Source organism: Idiotropiscis lumnitzeri, chromosome 6, assembly GCF_059441095.1.
Source record: "Idiotropiscis lumnitzeri isolate Australia: NSW breed Sydney's pygmy pipehorse chromosome 6, RoL_Ilum_1.0, whole genome shotgun sequence".
Lineage (NCBI taxonomy): Eukaryota > Metazoa > Chordata > Actinopteri > Syngnathiformes > Syngnathidae > Idiotropiscis > Idiotropiscis lumnitzeri.
In genome coordinates this window covers 16,318,495-16,328,773 of record NC_142396.1, presented here as the reverse complement: position 1 = coordinate 16,328,773, position 10,279 = coordinate 16,318,495, and positions in this window count along the sequence as shown.

The window sequence follows — 10,279 nt, the reverse complement described above, 5'->3', positions numbered from 1 at the left end:
TCGAACTGTGGCTAGCATCTGCAATTGATATCAATTTATTTTAAGACTTTTTTTTTCTGAAAGGAGCACATGCTTCAAGCTGGTTCCACTCAGTCCTGCAGGTGTAAATTTGTTATCATATCAAGCTACTGAAAAGTACCATGCACACATTATACAGGAATAGTTTCAGGTGCATGATGACATGGATGGCCGACTGGTGAGCACGATGGCTTCACAGTGCAGAGGTCGTGGGTTTGATTCCGGCTCTGGCCTTCCTGTGTGGAGTTTGCATGTTCTCCTCATGCATGCATGGGTTTTCTCCGGGTACTCCAGTTACCTCCCACATTCCAAAAACATGCATGGCAGGTTGATTGAACACTTTAAATTGCCACTAGGTATAAATGTGAGTGCGGATGGTTGATCGTCTATGTGTGCCCTGTGATTGGCTGGCAACTAGTCCAGGGTGTACCCCGCCTACTGCCCGAAGACAGCTGGCTGGGCTCCAGCACCTCCCGCGACCCTGGTGAGGAGAAAAGAAATCTTTGTTGTCATACAAAAGGAGACAAACTACTGAGAAAGAAAGACAAATTGCTCTGCCAATGCAAGCTAAGAGAATATAACATCTACTTTTGCCAAAATAGAAAAATGTAACAAATGTACAGGAATTATTAGGGTCCTACTTTAAGCCTTTTTGGGGCGTGGCCCTATCAAAACCAGCACTGTATATTCATGATATAATATGATGGGTTTCAATGGTTATTTCATATTTAGCATACAGTTTTTTCACGACCAAGGGCGCACAGTATTAAAAGTTTAGTTGTACTTTATTGAAGTATTTTACAATGTACTCACGTTATTTTTGAATACGCCTCATCCACAAATCCATCAAAGTATTCATCTTCTGTATCCAAAATGAACAGCTGGGCACGTTCTCCATCAAACACAGCATGTTCCCTCTTGACATTGTGCGGCAGTTTTGCTGCCGCGCGGCCCCACAGATATGATGCCAGCTTTTGTGAAAAGTTGTCAAACAGCAGTGCAAGCAGACACATTTGCTCCGCCGTTGCTTGATCACACAATGTTGATGTAGGCAAGTCACTTGTCACAACGCTAATTTACTGTCACGGTATTAGATAAAAACCAAAACTATCACGCAACATCAACTGAACAGAAAGGAAAGGAAAATGGACACTGAGTCAAATGAATATGTTCCGAATACATGTGATCATGAGCATGAAAATCAACATTGTGGATAAACTTAATTAACAGTACTATGAAGTCAGGAATGCAATCTCTCGTATTTACTTCAACTGTGTGCATCAACTAAGGAGTAAATGATCTATCATCAAACAACCTGTAATTTATTTATATTTTATCAGGTCTGTGCTACATCCCATACTTCATTTTGTGGACCCTTACAATTCCTTTCTTGTCTGCGGATTGAACATTTCAGCGTTTCCCTTCTTTTGCCCACTTCATCCTCTATCTCTCCATACCAGCTTCACACACTCAATGCATTACTTTTGCAGCACTGTGCTTTTGCGCTTGGATTGCTTCCCAGTGTCGGACATACTCCAAGGGGAGATTCAGTGTGTCACTGCAGATTAATGCTTTGTTAGCCAACTGATCAACTCCCACTGGTCTGAAAACAGAGAGGACAGTGGCATTGCTCAGATAGGGAGGTGATGCTATCCCAAGTCATTGCCACTCTACTTGTCGAGACCACAAAACACTGACGTGCGCTAACCCTCTCGACAGTGTAACAATGATCCTGCTGAATGCTGAAGAGGAATAGGATGTGACAGGTCTTTTAGCGCGGCAAATAAGTGAATCGGAAGTAATCAAGCTTAGTGGCTGTGTAGAAAAAAGAAAAATAACGAGGGCCCTACAAGTGAGATTTAATTGAAGTTGCAACCAAGACAAATTGTTATTGTATTAACTTTTTAATTAAAGTAGAAAGTACACTCTCGAAGATAATAGGTAAATCTAGATAACACTAATGCAATGCACAGCAATGGGGCTCCTCTTCATTTAGAACTGGAAATTGTGTGTGTAACCGCTAAAGTTGAAAACAATCTGCTCCAGATCACTGGTTGACTTCCAATATGTTCATATTTTGAACTGTCCAGTGAGACTTGGGTTGGGAACAGAAGGGATCAAGGGTTAAACTGTCTCTATCATTAAACCGTTTACCGATGAAGCGTTTAAGTGACATTGAACATGTCTGCAGTACTGTCTCTAGTAATGTGAAAGCAATAAAACATTCTATAGTATATAGAGTGTGAATGCTGATTGGTGGAGTGGAGCGCTTAATGACAATCATTGTTTTTTTTTTTTTTTTATTAGTACAGCCTGTGAATTGGACAGTGAATGTATATTCAGCCTCGGGGGCTTGTTTTAATTTATATATGATAATTTGAGCAATAAAGCCTATAATGTGGCTGGCAAATTATGATGAATTACAAGGAAAATTATTTAATTGTACATTTCACCTCTCATTAAGCAAGTCCTTCTCAATTATTTTCTTTTATGCCCCTGTAGAAAGAAGAAAAAAAATGTGCCCTCCAAACTCTGTCTATATAATGGTTGACACTGTATACTTATTAATATTAAAGAAAACCATAAAAATGTATAACTCATCTTACAACTTGATAGACATTGTTTTTTTTGTCTCTCTCCGCCTTTCTTTTCATCCCTCTGAAATATTTTTTACATGGTGCCCCAAAGTTTGTTCACTGCACTTCATCTCCTGCTCTGTGCTGTGTGTGCGCATACTTGGTGTAATAAAAAAAAAAAAACTCTCTCCACTTGGCATCGAAACACGCCCACCCATGGGGGCACACTCCGCGGAATATTGTGTGTTAGTCAGTTGTGGACTCACAACAAGGAGGAACAGCATACGCTACGGTGCTTATGCATAGGCTACGGCTCCATATTAATCTTGATGCTCTGGACTGTATGGACAAATGTGGAAAAACCGCCACAATAATAATATAATACAGGGCCATTGATCATTAGCCCACACCTAAAGATGAAGGTGTCTTCTCAAACTAATTTACACATTAGTAGGACGTTTCTTTATATATCATATTTAATCAATCAGGGCTTTATATTACAGGGCATCCTCACAGCTGATCACGAGCAATCATTCCATTATTCCCTAATAAGGTTCAATGAACTCTATGACCCAAGTACCAGCACGGGGAAAAAAAATCATATATTAACATCAATATCGTGGGGTGAAGAAGGAGTCACATACTGTATCAGCTTTAGTCAGACACCAAGTAAAGTGAAAAAAAGCCTTTTTTTTTATTTTAAAGTCAACACTTTTTTGGGTCCACTATTGTTTTTGACCAAGGGCAACAAAAATATGGCCCTGAGATGTCCTGAGACATTTAAAAAAGTCAGCGGAAGCGATATGCATATGTACAGGAAATTAATACAATTAATTCTTTATCTTATTTTTGGCCGGGATTTATGTGGAGGAGGAATTAAATGCAGGAAAGTGAGGCAAGGGTGCCATTTAGGAATAATTTAATTTAAAGAAAACAAAAAGGCAAACAAGCTACTGGAATGATCCAGATAATGGGGAACACCTGGACAGGACACAAAGGGTTAGCTGGAGCTGATTGGTTAACACTATCGACTGGAATGACAAGCACAGATGAACCCAATAACTTAACGAGACAAACAGAAAAAGGAACACGAGTGAAACATGAAGTCTGAGAGTGTTTAAAAAATTGACTTGCCATCTCAAAACCTGGGAAAACAAAAGGAGAAAAATATTGAGTTTTTGAAATTCAATATGATTGGCTGATACATATCGTGAGAAGAAATTCAATCTTTCTACATTTGTACGGACTGCACCAAGACCGTTGAACTAATCCAGGTGGACATATGTCAGAAAAGCCTCAAGACGTTAATCATGCCTCAGATCACCAATGTCAAACTCTATCCTGCATGCTTTTCATTTCGCTTCACTGCAACACACCTGATTTAAATGATCACGATCGTCATCAGGATGCAGGGCTTGCTGATGAGCTAATGATTTGAATCAGGTTTGTTGCAGCAGGGAGAGATGCAAAACATGCAGGAAAGCAGCCCTTGATGACACTTAAGCCTTAGACCGGATACTGTGAGTCCAGGACTGAAGACATCTACAAACTTATTTTTCATCCTAGTGGTAGCACCATTTACTGGCTTAAAAGAAATCTTTGTTTTGTTCTTTGATGTTTTTCTCAGAGTGGGTTAACCACATCTACCTCACATTTGCTCAGAGTGTGTAGGCTTTCATGTCATAATATGAAGTTTGTGAGGTTTTTTTTTTTACGCAGCTCTAGTTTAAAATGGAATCAAAATCTTAGTAACCAAAACAATTCTTGGCCCAGGACTCTTGGGTATGTGTGATTAAAAACTAGAGACAAAGAAAGGAAAAGAAAACAACAGAGGGAAGAAAAAAGCTAAACAGCTTAAAAGAGCTTAAACCCATTCCTTATCATGAATTATATTTTTAGCACAGCTATAATATTACACAAGGATTGTATTGGTTGTTTATTGTCAACATACTGCTGTGACGATAAATCCACCTGAGAGTTTTATGCCTGGTAACACATTAACATTTTTTGAAGGACATTTTCTCATAGGAAAGCTTTGTTCATTTGTGATGTTTGCTAGCCATTGTTTGTGAAACAGAGTTACAGACAGTTTGAGACTCATCAGAGATACTTTATTTTCCCTCTTCGTCCCTCTATGGATATTATATTTCAGTCCTTGTAATTAGTAAAGAACAATCATTTTGTGTCACATTACTAATGAATAAGAAAACTAAATTAGTCAATGTTGTGTACCATTTTTTTTGTCCAATCAGATTTCAGCTTCAGCTTTTGTTCCCATCCAATTAATATTTTGACCAACGAATCTCAAGCACTGGAGTTGACCAAACACTATGACATTCAAAACCACTGCCATCACTGTAGCTCATGAAGGGATTGTGTTATGATCAGTGAAAATACATTTTATTATAACTTTGTTATATATTTTTTTTTTTTATGACTTGATTTAAAACAAGTAATGACTTGATTTGACCTGCTTTAAATTTAATCTGGACTAGATTTGCTTCATTTTTGCCAGAATAATATGAGACTTTCTTGACACTGGAATGTTAATAAGACTTACTACATGCAACTCATAGATTGTGATTTAGCCCCTTGTATTTCGCACCATGTATTACTGAATCTAACTTACTTCTGAGCAATTAGTCTCAACATGGTATGCTAATCAATAAATAATAAATTTTACATTTCTGGGGCTTAGCGATGTGGATGGGTCCGAGATAGTATAGCTAATTCGTGGAGATCAAACCTTTTCAGTCACCATCTACATTGACCTAATCTTCCTTTCTTATTTTATTGATTTCCTTTTTAATTTGGGTGCTGTTATTGTCATGGTCTGTGTTTGTTGATTTTGATTTAGTATTTGGTTTCATGTTTTTCCTTGTTTAGTGTGTGTCTTGTGCTATCTGATTGTGCTTGTCGTCTCAATCCCTAGTGTGAACAAATCAGCTCCCTCAAACTCTTTGTGTCTTATCCAGGTGTTCCTCGTTGTCTCGTTACTTTGTTTGTATTTAGTTCCCTGGTTGCTTTCACTTCTTCTTGGTCTATCGTCGTTGTTCCTGTCGTGTTCGTACCTGTTCTATATGAAAGTCTCTTTTTTCCAACTCAAGTCCTTCTTTTGTTGATCCCTCTTATTTTGTGCTTTTGTATTTTTGACATTCCCAGTACCTTGTCTGCATTTTTATTTTTAATTGAATTTCATTTAAGTTACCCCTGCCTCGCGTCCCTACGTTTGGGTCCTTCTCTACCTCCACCACAACTTGACGGTTATTTTATAAATTAAATTTGATGTTAAAAAAATAGCATTCTTGTCTTCGCTGGAATTTTCTTTGACACCAATAACTAGCATTGTCTTCTTCTATGCCAATAACTGGCGTTGTCATATTCTGCATGCTAGAGGCATCTGAGTATGCAACACTTCTTGCACCCACCCACCCACCGCCACTTATAGCTGCTACCAAAAATAATAATAATAATAATAATTTAGCTGCATCGTTAGCCACAGGGTTCAGAGCGTGTGAAAAAAAGTGACAGCATATTGTCCAGAAAATACAGCATACATTGATGTTGTTATAATGTAAACATGGATGACGCCATAAAATAGTCCACCAGAAGGCAGCGTATGCATACTGCTCCAAATGTGAATCTGGCCTATTTGTTGTTATTGCACAGACACGGCTCAAATACATTTCTTTTTATAGCACGAGAGTCTTGCTGTTTTGTCTGAACAAAACAAACAACTTTGAAATAAGTTTAATATGTCACAACACAAAGTAGTACAGGCCCTATTTAATTTCTCTCAGGAAGTATGAAAAAGTTGAGCCAGGGCAAAGTTTTGTTGAACTGCAATGTAAGGAGTCTTCAGTTTCATTCATAACATTCTATCAGTTTTTTGAAGACACTAGACAAAACGCAATCAAGGAAATCTAATAAAAGTTAGAGAAAAAAAATTACATATGTTTGAAGTTAAATTCTACTTTACTTCCTCAAAAAATCATCCAGGCACTTCCTTCCATCAGACAGGAACCAATCACATGTCCATTTTGCACTGGATTGTCATTGGTTCATTACACTCGCCCATACATGGGTGATATGAAATAGAAGTCCAGCAAAAACCTGAGAAGGAAACTTTGTCTAACCTGTAACAAAAAAAATAAGCATAATATGAGGAGAATAAACATACTACTACCATAAATGTGTGGTAGATGTGTATATATAGTGAAATCCGCGCTCAAATTCACTGTCGCCAGTTTTCAGTTCTCTTTACAGAACTAGTTCGCTGCTCATACGGTGGTCACACCTGAATAAATGTGTTCACTTTTACATACCTCTTCAGGCCTGCACGTGTCACATCTTGCCATCCCTCTTGTGCTCCTCTCTATGATCCTCATGCATGCTGTGGCGAATGGCTGACGATTTTATAAACGTAGACATTGTTCTGCTGCTTTATACTCCTGTGAAGATAGAGGAATATAGGGAGTTTTTGAGAAAGTTTTCATCAAACAAAACCAGGCACCATCTATTCTGCTTTCTCATTATTTGGTCTTTCCATGGTCTCAAAGAAGCTCCATTGATGTCTTCTTGTTAGTGTTGGTGTTTTTCTTTTTGTAACATCGGATTTGATTTTTCATGAATGACAATTGTGACAGAAGCAAGTGTGGATATGAGCCACAGAGAGAAATGATGGGGAGAAGATATTTTCAGAATAAATGCCTCAAAAAAAAAAACTAAAGACAAAAGCAGAAAAATACGATTGAGAACATTTTCCATCTCACTGCGTGGGTCAATAATCAATGGTAAGCATTCCAGTTTAAGATAAGGCACCGATATTGAGTAATGAAGAATAGAATATATCTGCAGTGCAGATTGCTATTGGCACAATTAAAGAGTACTGTATGATCCTCGGTTAAGCGCAAGCGAATGATGATGATGATTACATACGGTATAAGAGTAATAATGTGCATGCTAGTACGACCTTACGCATCTAAAGAACACTATAATCACAAGTTCGCTATGAATCATCTCAGAATAATGCATCCCACTAGTCCGTCATAGCTATTAATGCATAAATCTGTTTTAAAACTCATAAAATTACATGCATTAAAATAAAATTAAAACTAATCAAATTGTATGCGCTTTAAAATGAAGATTAAAAAGAAAAAAAAACAATCAACAACGCTCCCACCCTCTCCATACATAATGACCCACTCACACTTACCTCCCTGACACTGAGACAGGTAGCAGCAAATATTTAATATAAAAGTTAAGTCATTTAAAACTTGAGCTAAGATTAAAATTAAGACTAGGGGCAGCAGTGTTAAAACATGGGCAAGGTGGAGTCATGCAGTTAAGCATTCTAACAAGTCGTGGGAGGAAACTGTTTATCTTTCTGGTGTTTCTGCATTTCGCCAGAAACGTTCACCTGATGCAACAGCTCGAAGAGATTGCGGAGAGAGTGTGATGTGTCCCTGACAATAAACAGTGGTGTGGTCGTGCAGCTTCTTTAGAAGTGTTTTCGGACAGATGAAACGCCAATGATCCTCTCAGTACTCCAAACTACTCTCTATTTGTTACAGCTGCGGCTGTTGTGTAAAATTTCTAGAAATCCGCCAGCTCACCTGTGCAGGCTCTGAGCACAGGTCCCAGGATGTTATTGTGACCTGAGGCTTTTTCATGGGTTGACCATGGCAGATGAACCAGCCCTTCCTTTTATCGTCAGGTTTGATTTAAAATGTGGAATGAAATTTTTGAGTCTCACTGTAAGCGTCATCGATGACCTTGCACCCTCTCTATTATGCCCTTGACGCAGCCCGACATCAACACATACACACACACACTCAGGAGGAAAGACATGGATGAAAGCAAACCTGGCCAAATTCAGTACATACAAGACCAAGCTCATTGTTGTGGTCACTTAGATGTTACTCAATAAGGTTTGGATGCATCTCCATCAACGTTGACGAGTGCTCACTTACCAACTCTTTCACCGAGACCCTCGCCTATCTGGCGAAGTGCAAAGACATGCTCCAATATGTGCAGTGCCAGAACTTCCGAAGTCTAGAAGAGTTGCACCAACTGGGTGGTTGGCGTATTTTCACTGTCCCTGGAAAGAATCCTTTGGCATGTTCATTCAGCAGGGAACAAGCATATTAGAGTGAGCGCCGTGTGCCCCTTGATGTGACCCCATGTTGTCACTTATTGACTTGTGGGTGGTTGTGGTCTAAGGACTGAAAGGCAGATGGCTGCTGCATGACTGACAAATATGTGAAATAAACATTTTATTATTATTATTTATTATTTCACTGCCCTTACAAATGTGCAGTGGTTTCTGGTGTGGTACTCACTTTTAGTTTTTATAAGATAAAGATTTTAAGTGTGTTAACACAGCTCCAAAAACAGATTCAGTAAAAACTGCGCATTTTTTCTTCACTGAGGCATAGAATATGGCTGGCCTTTTATATTCTAATTGTGTTGATGATCGAGCACAGCACTACTCCTACACACTGCAATGTCAAACAGGTGGGTGGCACTATTTGATGGTAGTACATTAAAATCCAAAATATAAGCGTATCATCACAAGTTTACTCAACACTACACGGTAGCACACAGTAGACACACGTATCCCATTCTGTATCGTTAGCTCACTTATTTCCCACATGATCGCATGTCTACCATTTGAGCTCACCTTGTACTCCATTACCAGGTTGAAGACGTGCACCTGCTTTTCCAGGTGTGAAGTTAGTCCCCGATGATACACTCCTAATGACTTGCCATAAGGAGAGGGCACTCATATAGCTGCACACTTCATAGCCATCTATCTTCATATACGTCAGGGTTTGGAGAGGATGCTGACGATTTGTTTTCCTTATAATAGAGAGGATGTGTTCTCAACAACATGTGTATTTTATATCACTAAGCATGAGTAATGTCTACAGTTTGGATGGACTCAGCTTCAATGAGGCATGATAATTAAAGGAGTCGTTCAATTACTCGTGCGTAATTTATTGCTCTATATATGTTAAAAATTGTCGACATGCCCGCGGCTGTAGCTAGTAATTGATGACTGTACCCCACTTGAGAGTGGAATACATTAGCACCAGTCATTCATTTACAGAAAATAAACATATGGGCTGATGATTCCAAACCACTTAGCGGTAGGTTTCAACTACATAGCTGTTAAGTCAAATATGCAGGATAAGCATTTAGAAGGGCCTTACTTAGAAGGGTGACACATTTTTGGCACATACACACAAATGAGTTTTATTTTGTCAAAATTTGCAATAATCTTCTGGATTAAATAATTTTCTGGACCAGTGCAAACTTTTATGTTTGTGTTTGCTGTGATTCGCTTCAATTCAGATTACTATTAAAGAAATGGACATTCACAAATAGTTGCTACATTGTTGTTGATATTCTTCACTACCACATGACTCATCTACTCCTCAAGCAGCAGTCACAAATTTTCTTTCAATGTTCTCTTCCTTGCTTGACACCGAAAGCTCTGAATTGTTGCTCACGTCCTCTTATCAATCCTCAGTGTCTCAGTGGTTTGAAACTTCCCATTTATTTCAGCCCATGCGCATCTCTGGTGACAGCATCCCATTGACATTAATGACACTGCAGATCACAAAGGTTAATTGAGACCAATTGGTTTCTGCCACGCCATTACACACCACACGCTGTACATT